This window comes from Lampetra fluviatilis, chromosome 59 (genome assembly GCF_964198595.1).
Source record: "Lampetra fluviatilis chromosome 59, kcLamFluv1.1, whole genome shotgun sequence".
NCBI lineage: Eukaryota > Metazoa > Chordata > Hyperoartia > Petromyzontiformes > Petromyzontidae > Lampetra > Lampetra fluviatilis.
The window spans coordinates 4328655-4336907 of record NC_136333.1 but is presented as its reverse complement, the minus strand read 5'-3'; the positions used below and the strand labels follow the sequence as shown (position 1 = coordinate 4336907).

General features: G+C 43.5%; 1 long non-coding RNA gene across 1 annotated transcript; it reads right to left on the bottom strand.

Moving 5' to 3' along the window:
- Positions 1-6627: 6627 nt before the first annotated feature.
- On the bottom strand, positions 6628-7508 carry LOC144950810 (uncharacterized). Its single transcript, XR_013640407.1, has 3 exons — positions 7455-7508; positions 6993-7195; positions 6628-6643 (listed from the first exon to the last, which is right to left on the bottom strand). It is a non-coding gene; the product is annotated as an uncharacterized LOC144950810 (long non-coding RNA).
- Positions 7509-8253: the final 745 nt, after the last annotated feature.

The window sequence follows — 8253 nt, the reverse complement described above, 5'->3', positions numbered from 1 at the left end:
TGTTGCAGCATTTTTATTTATACAAATAAGATAACTTTTTAAAACTTTTGCCATTATCAAAGGTACAGCCCTTCAATATCTTGCTCATGCCATTGCTGGTGAAAGGGCCTCGACTAGAGGGAGCTCTGGAGAGCTCCCCATAGGTCAGCAATACATACATTTTGGTAGTCTTCTCAGGATGTGTGTGTATAGGGCACTTGCTTAAATATCTCAACAACTGAAAGCAACTTACTTCAGCATCTCAATCTCAACCATTCCAATGCACTCCTCTAGCCTAGCCAAGAAGAGACCCTCAGTGGCAGCTGTCCCTGTTTAGCACAAGATGCATACAGCACCAGCCTGCAAGTGGGCATTAGTCTGCCAATAATGGGTGATGTTACGCTATGGTTTGTCCCAATTCAGTAATGGTCACGTCTATTGCATTTTCCATGTTGTTATGTTTTATTCGGGCGACCCCATGATAATTGAGCGTGGACTCTGCTTGCACTTTCAGATCATACCTTTGACTTCCAAGGCGTTGTTTTTCAAGTCGTATGCTCCGAGTTTATAAGTTCCGTTGGTGCCCTTGTAGAATGCGTCCCAAACGACGGTCTTGTTCACTTCCGGCGTGTCTGTGAAGTTGCACTTAGCCACCACCACCAAATCCTTCAGTGCACCGTCGTTATTTGCCGGCCTGGAGAACAGAAACCTCCCGATTAATGACAACACTTTCCATTTATTTCATAGAAATGTCGTTTCAAAGTTTACTTATCCTTTTTAACAACAATCTAGACTGAAAATTTTGGAAAAGGGAGGTTGGTGAGAAAAGAAAACAATGTATTGTATTCTTTGGTCATGATCTGTATTGTGGTTTTGTGTCAAACTGAGACTATGTCTAATTGAGAGGGTCCTTGCCTCGAACATCTGGCAGTTAAGCATTGGTTCAAACAAGCATGACTGCTGATGAGACAACTAATGCTAAAAACAGTCCATAATCTGCTTACGTTGATCCAGTGCTGCTGACATAATGCACTCCCAAAAGGCCGTGCGGCTCATGATGTGTAAAATATTCAATCTTGACTTAAAGCTTTCGTTACTGCAGAAATTCTTATTCTTTGGGTCTTTCGGTAAAGTCACGTAGATAGGTTCAAAGAAGATAACAAAAAAAAGAATTACTTCAGGACAACAGAGGGCAAGCTAAGTAAGGGACTGGGAGACAGATGGAGGAGAATATTAAACGACAGGAGAAGAATAATGACGGAGGGGAGAGCAGTTTATGGTTGGTTAGCTTCACATGGTGAAGAAGATGGAATTAATATAGTGGATGGGGGGGCAGGGTGGGGTGCTGTATCTACTTATTTTATACCATCAGTGATCCCTGCGACAGAGCCCTCTTAGGGGTGGAAGCTTCTGGCATGAGGTTCATTCAGTGGTCGAATGTGGAGAGTTTGTGTGATTTACATTGCCTAAACCAGAGCAGTCTTGAGAGCACTGTAGGCGATCTTCAGGTGTTCATGTGTCCCGAGGGGGTCGAGACTGATGACGGCTCAATGCCTACCAGGCATGTATGGATTGATAGTGTGATGGAGGTGCTCAAAATATGAATTACGTAATTGTAGCCATAACGGTTGCTCAGCACAAGCCCAAAGGTCCAGAAACTCCTAGCAACAAACAGTACGATTGAAGGTTTAATAGATAAACGTTACGGTATTATTACGAGACGCACTTTTCCCTTGCTTATTTTAAAGCCAAAGTTGGATGTGGGTCTTATATCCAGGAGGTATACACGTGTTAAGCAGTGTGTGTGATCAGGTTTGTATAAATGAATTGACATTGGGTACGAGTTTGGGGTGCATCTTACTTTTAGGAGCATCTTATAATGCAGAGAATGCGGTTCACGTGTTTCTTGGGCTGAGCAAGGTTATATGAATTTTGAGAAAAGAAAACGATGGGAGGGAATTCGAAGGTGGGGGCAGTGTGAGGACAAAATCAGAAAGAGAAGCGTTTTGACCTCAAGTGTAATGGTTGAACAGAAAGTGGATGCCATAAAACAGTCTGTCTGCTAGACCTCGTGCTCAACATGGGTAGGGGAGTCAAGGAGTGAAGTTGGCTCCCTTACCAGTAATCCACGACTGTGCATCCGTGAGACTTGTTTCCAATTTCTTTGTTGAACAACTTATCCAGCTGAAATTGGAAAGAGCATTGCAAGTTAATACGAAATAGTATTTTTTCGTGTTATACATTTGTTGTCATTTCCCCCAATCTTATCCTGCGCTATCGGTGTCATGTCATGTGACAATATGTTCGGAACTAGCAGAGCAGTGCAACCCTTCGTGTTAGAGTCCGGCCCACAGAAATGGATATCACAGAGTTGCCACTGATATCGTTTCAAGTGACCACTGGTCCACACATTGAAGGGAAGCATTTTCCCACCCTCTGTGAATATAAGAATAATGCTCGTGATAGTAAGACCAATTCTCAGAACTAGAAATTATCTAAATTTCAGAATCTAATTTAACGTGATGGGGTTTTTTTGAACTGATTGGTGACTCGGCTAAGACCATTACATCACTAAACAGAATATATGGGTCTCAATATAAGTTAATGCACTTCTGTGTAAGTCACTGAGACCATCAACTATCTACAACTGAGAAACCCAGGTGAATTTCAGGTGGCCGAAACCTGGATTCAGACTCAGGATGTCAGCGGTGTCAGCTCAGTGCTCCGTCTGATCTTCTGAGCCACCTGGGCACCTGCGGCAATTATAATATTTTCTTTCCAGTTAACATTAAATAAACGTAATAACTCTGGACATTGTGCTGATATGCTGTACCTCTGCAGAGATTCCCTTGGTGATGTTTGCGTAAGACTGAGAGGTCACGGTCTCCAGGTCGGTTTTGTACTTCTGGTTGGTGACTGTGAATTTTAGGTAGTACGGCTTCAGCGTCTCTGCAGGTGGCGGCACGATTGGTTTGGCTGTAATAATAATAAATACATGATTAGCATTAATCATCTGTGACAATCCGGGTACTCCAGTTTTCTCTCCACATGTATAAACATGAATGGAGTTGGACAAACATCCCAAAAATGTATCTTACTTCCCAGTGATCAGTCATCTGTATCTCTTGTCTGCAGCTTTTTCATCTCTATCTCTTATTTATCTCGTTTTCATCTCACTAATCTAAATTTCTTGACGACAGTTGGACATCTTAAAAGAGGTGGGAGTATCAACACTTTAATTCACTATACCGATCGACCAATTGTGGCGTATATATTTATATTGCTCGGTCAACAGAGTTGGAGGCATTAAGAAACCTGCCCAATTGTCTCAACTGGCATGCCAGGAGATCGAATCGAATTGGCCACCTCTGGATTGTAAGTGTAGTGTGTGCCAACCATTACACCGTGGCAGAATACAATGCACTTGAAAGCTAAGAAAAACAATTATGAAAGATGAAAATGGCTTTACGTGAAACATTGAAGGTGCCATCGTTTGTGAGGTGGTAGTAGTCGCCCAGCTTGGTGATGTTTTTTGTCCCTTTGATAAAGGCGTCTCTGATGACCGTTTCGTTGAGATCCGGCGAGTCCAGAAAGTCGCACTTCTCAGTGATGATATAATCTGGAGTCCTGCAGGATGTGAAGTTCAAGGCTCGGTTTATTTGGTGTAACCAGAGACAAGGATAGTCTCACTTGCAAGAGACTACTCTCTTGTCCACTTATTCATACGACATCTGAAAATAATGCTTTTCATTGCTGAGTTGTGGGCGCACTTATAACATTGCTGGATAAGCTGTTTAACAACTTTGGTGCCTAATCACCAAATTCCAAATCAGTAATTGAACCTTATGGTGGGACCCCGGGGTCCCGAATAAATGGAAGTCAAAATCGTAATTAATTCATTTATTTTTGGCGACTTTATCCCACCGTGCACATAAACGCCACGACCCACCAAAAATCAATCCTCTCGTTCTTCACCAAGCACCCGTCGTTGCCCAAATTGCCGTAGTCATAAACAAAACTTTTTTATTAGCGCATCGTGTAGAGCTCGTCGAGAGGAAATAGATTGCCGTATCGTTCGCCTTCAACAGACAAATGACGTTGCAACGCTGTTTATGTGAGAGCTGGGGGCTTATGACACCCCGGGTTCCTGCCATAATGTTCAATTATCACCTGAAATCCAAAGACTAAGACTATGACAAATATTAAAGAAAATGCTGTAGAAATTAACCGTCAGGCAATACTGAACCAAAGTGGTGTCTTACCTGCCCACCCAGCTGCAGTTGCGTGTGATGTTCACAAGCTCCTGATTAAAGAGTTTCTCCAGCTGCAAGACGAATGCACACACATTTCCATCAAACTCGGCGGTGGAGCACGGTTGGCATGGGCCCTGGTTAGGGTTGCCAACGCTTGAGATACAATATAGTGGGACACATCATGGAAAGAAGAATATCTCACAATACCAGAACAGAACAGGACGTGATGTAAATGCATTGTCTTCAGTGGGACATTATTACCGGGTCTCTTTATGTCTCTGGAAGAAATTACAGATTTGCGAGGACAGCAACTACCTCAATAAGGAGACAATTTTGGCAAAACAGAACAGGTGGCAACCCTGGGCTTGGTGTAAATAATTAAACGAGCCCCCCCCCCCCCCCATGTCCACATTATCTAGAATTTTGGGTGAGCTGTACAATGTGATACAACGTAGATTCATATTAGCATCTAAACGTGACCAAATCTCAAGAAGCTGTATAGAAAGTGAGCATAAATATTTTACGTCGAGAAAGAAGCAGTTATTGGCAGGGGAGAAGAGGAGGCTCTTGGAAATTGGGGCAGGGGGCCAGCAGCACGGATGAAGGCAGGGAGTTCCAGAATTATTGCGGGGACAGCAGAGATCGATGTTGACTGGGGGCTTCCAGGTAAGAGCTCATTGATGCTTTAAGTCTGGGTCAATATGAACACATTGTGCAACACTGGCAATACACTTTCCGTGCAATATATCGTATCGTATTGCAGCAACCTTGGTTAGTCCCATACCTCATCTGTAACATTCTTTTTGAAAGCTTCGTCTGGAGTTTCCTTTGCCAGGAATGGACGGAATTGTATGTAGAATGTTTTCAACTTCTCATGTTCGGGCTTTATTCCTAAAATGAGTCAGAGCGAGTCAGTCTGAAACCCTGGCCATCAATGTGTTACGGCGAGATAATTACTTTCACAAAACAGTAAAATTATACAACAAGAAACCCCCCGCCCCCTTATTACGTGCCAAAGTGTAGAGTTGTGGGTAATACCATCATCAATCATGGTTTATCCAACAGTAAATTAAGGTTTCCCAAAGCCCTTGTTTATCTCTCATGGTCTCGTGGGTGCAACAAGACATCCGCCGTTCGAGTCCCACCCATCACAAACCTCATAACTACAACACTTTTCAGCCACACTCTATTCCCAACCTCCACATTGCTTTCCTTATTGTGCTAGGCACACAAAGACAAAAAGGAACATCCCCCGTATATGGGGCAAGTGCTGTTAGCGAGCACCTGTCAAGGCCGGCACGGCACACGACGGGGTGGGTGGCCAACAGCACACCTGGCCGCCTTTATCTCCCCAGTGGTGATGTTTACACACCTCACCAGGTACTCATTTGAGGCTGAGTCGACCTAGAGGAGGCCCATGACCAATTCAGTAATTGTCATTAGTGTTGGCCGTGAGCGGGAACTGAACCTGGCGGGCCGGGTTCGTAGTGTAGCACGCTAACCACTACACTACCGCTCCCCTCAAAAACACAGACATACACACACACGCGACGTACCATTCACTGTGAGCTTGTTGGGCTGCAGCTTGTAAGCTCCGAGCACGTCGATGCCATCCGTTTTGTTGGAGAATGTTTCTAGGATGTCGGCTACTGTCACTGTGCTGCTATTTGTGAAGTAGCATTTGCAATCCACTTTGATTGAGCCTTCTCTGTAATGCCAAACAAAAAAAACACAGAATGCTATCATCATCAGTAGTAGCAGCCATAGTTAATTTACTTACTTGCTGGATGAAGGCAACCCAAGCCGCCACAATACCGTGATGTAAAAATCCACCCAGCACCTGCACAAGAGCTGATTTCATCGCTCCACTGTCCAAAACGTAACATATTATATATGTTTACATCTTTAGGGGCAGTGGTACTGATAACTCTGTTGAGTTTTTGTTTCTTGTGTTTTTGCACCACTGCCAATACAGTATCACAAACCATAGTTTAATTTCGATCCACGCAGTAGAAGGCAGCACTTTCCTTCACACCTTAGCCACAGAGAGTAATATTCGTTGCATGATGGTCAAACCGATATATTTGTAATTCTCAGAGCTGGGATTTGACCAAATTAAATGCATGACCATATTTAATGTTACGGGTTAATTTGTGTGCAGTTATTGATGACTGGGGTTGAGTCCATCATCTCCTATACTGTCAATCACAAATATTTGAAACCCAGATTGGAACCCAGGATCTCAGTCATACATGCACTCCTTTGAAAGTACGTACAATCTCAAACAACACAGCTTGTAGCTTCGACAAATCGAGTTAAAAAAATGGTGCAAGTCAAATCACGTACGTGAAACCGGTTATCACGCAGTAGTGCAGTGTCTTGTTGTACTTTGTCCTGTAGAGGTTCTCCACCTGAAATGAAACATTGTGAGCATCATTACACGCAGCTGAAAACAGTAAATTTCAGTAAATTTGGGGTTGTTTGACCATACTTGGCCACACTAGTCGGTGCGAGTTGGTGAAGGCAGTGGAACCCAGGACCAGTTCAGATATAACTCACCATTGATGTCAACAACCGTGCCTGGTAATCAAACTGGGGTTGCCGGGTTTATAGCACAGCGCACCGACCCACACTGCCACCGCTCTACCCCCTTACTGGGTCTCAATACTTTTTTTCTTAGGAGGGTCCTGCTACATTTGGGTATTTGGAACAAGTGTCTTGATTCGTGTAGGAGAAAACTTGAGGCAAAATAACCCTTACCAGTTCGGTGATGTTCTTTACATATTCTTTGTAGATTGAAGAATTGTTATCCTTGAGTTCCTTTTTGAAGGTGTGGTTGTGGATCGTGAACTGAATGTCGAAATCCTTCAGGGCTTCGGTGGGACGCACGGGTTGTACGGTGGGACGCACGGGTTGTACGGTGGTACGCATGGGTTGTACGGTGGGACGCACGGGTTGTTCCTCTGTGAAAAACAACGCGACCAATGAAGGCTACGATTTTGTCGTGGTGAATTTTATTCACAGGAACTAATAAGTAAAAATTATAAATATTTACAGCCCTTTTTCACTTGTGGATTATTGCATAATAAGACTGAGAGGTGGTGGTGACTTGGCAAGGCCTTCATCCAGCAGTGGATGATGATGATCGTTTTGTAAAAATACATATTGTAGCACAATTCAGCAAATGGGCTCTGTGAGAGTGACAGAGAATTCTCGACTCACTTGTTACTGTGACGTCCGCGTCTTTCTCAGTGAGGCTGTAATTTCCGAGTTTCTTCAACGATTTCGTCCCATTCTTGAAGTTTTCATGTACACTGTTGTTGTTGACGTCACTGGTGTTGACGAAGAAGCACTTTGCAACCACCGCCAGTGGTTGGTCCCTATAAAAGAGAAAAACATCTGTGCCTTAAACCGCAAGTTGTAGCAACACTCAAAGGTGGTCTGGGAAGAGAAGGAAGGCCATATTCTCAAGTTCAAGTTCATTCAGGTGCTAGGGGAAAAGAATACCATGAACTGACTGGACATCAAACATCAACCACTGGACAGGATCGAAGCCGTCTTAGTTAAAGAACACAATGATGTATGGAGAAAAGTGGATAGGCACTGCAAGGAGACAGCGGTGAAAGAAATAGTCATGCCCCAACGACGCCAAGGCACTGGCAGAAGGATGGGTCAAGTAACTGATTCTTATGTTCATGGCATGATGTGAACCACCGAGCCACCGCTCCGATTCCATATATATGACAATCATAATAACTGCAATGCAAAATATTGAGGAATTGAAATGGCGGATTGAAATTATAAGCATACCAGAAGTCTACAACGGTGCAGTTCTTCAAATTGATTCCCTTGACATTTTTGTACAGTTTCTCCAGCTGAAAGAAACACAAAGCATCAGATTAACTGGAATATCACATGCGCGCCGCATAGTATTTATTTTCATGCTTATACAGCATGTGTGGGGTATCTTTCTTCATTCGTGGTAGACTACACATGAACACACACCTTAGCGTTATCCAGT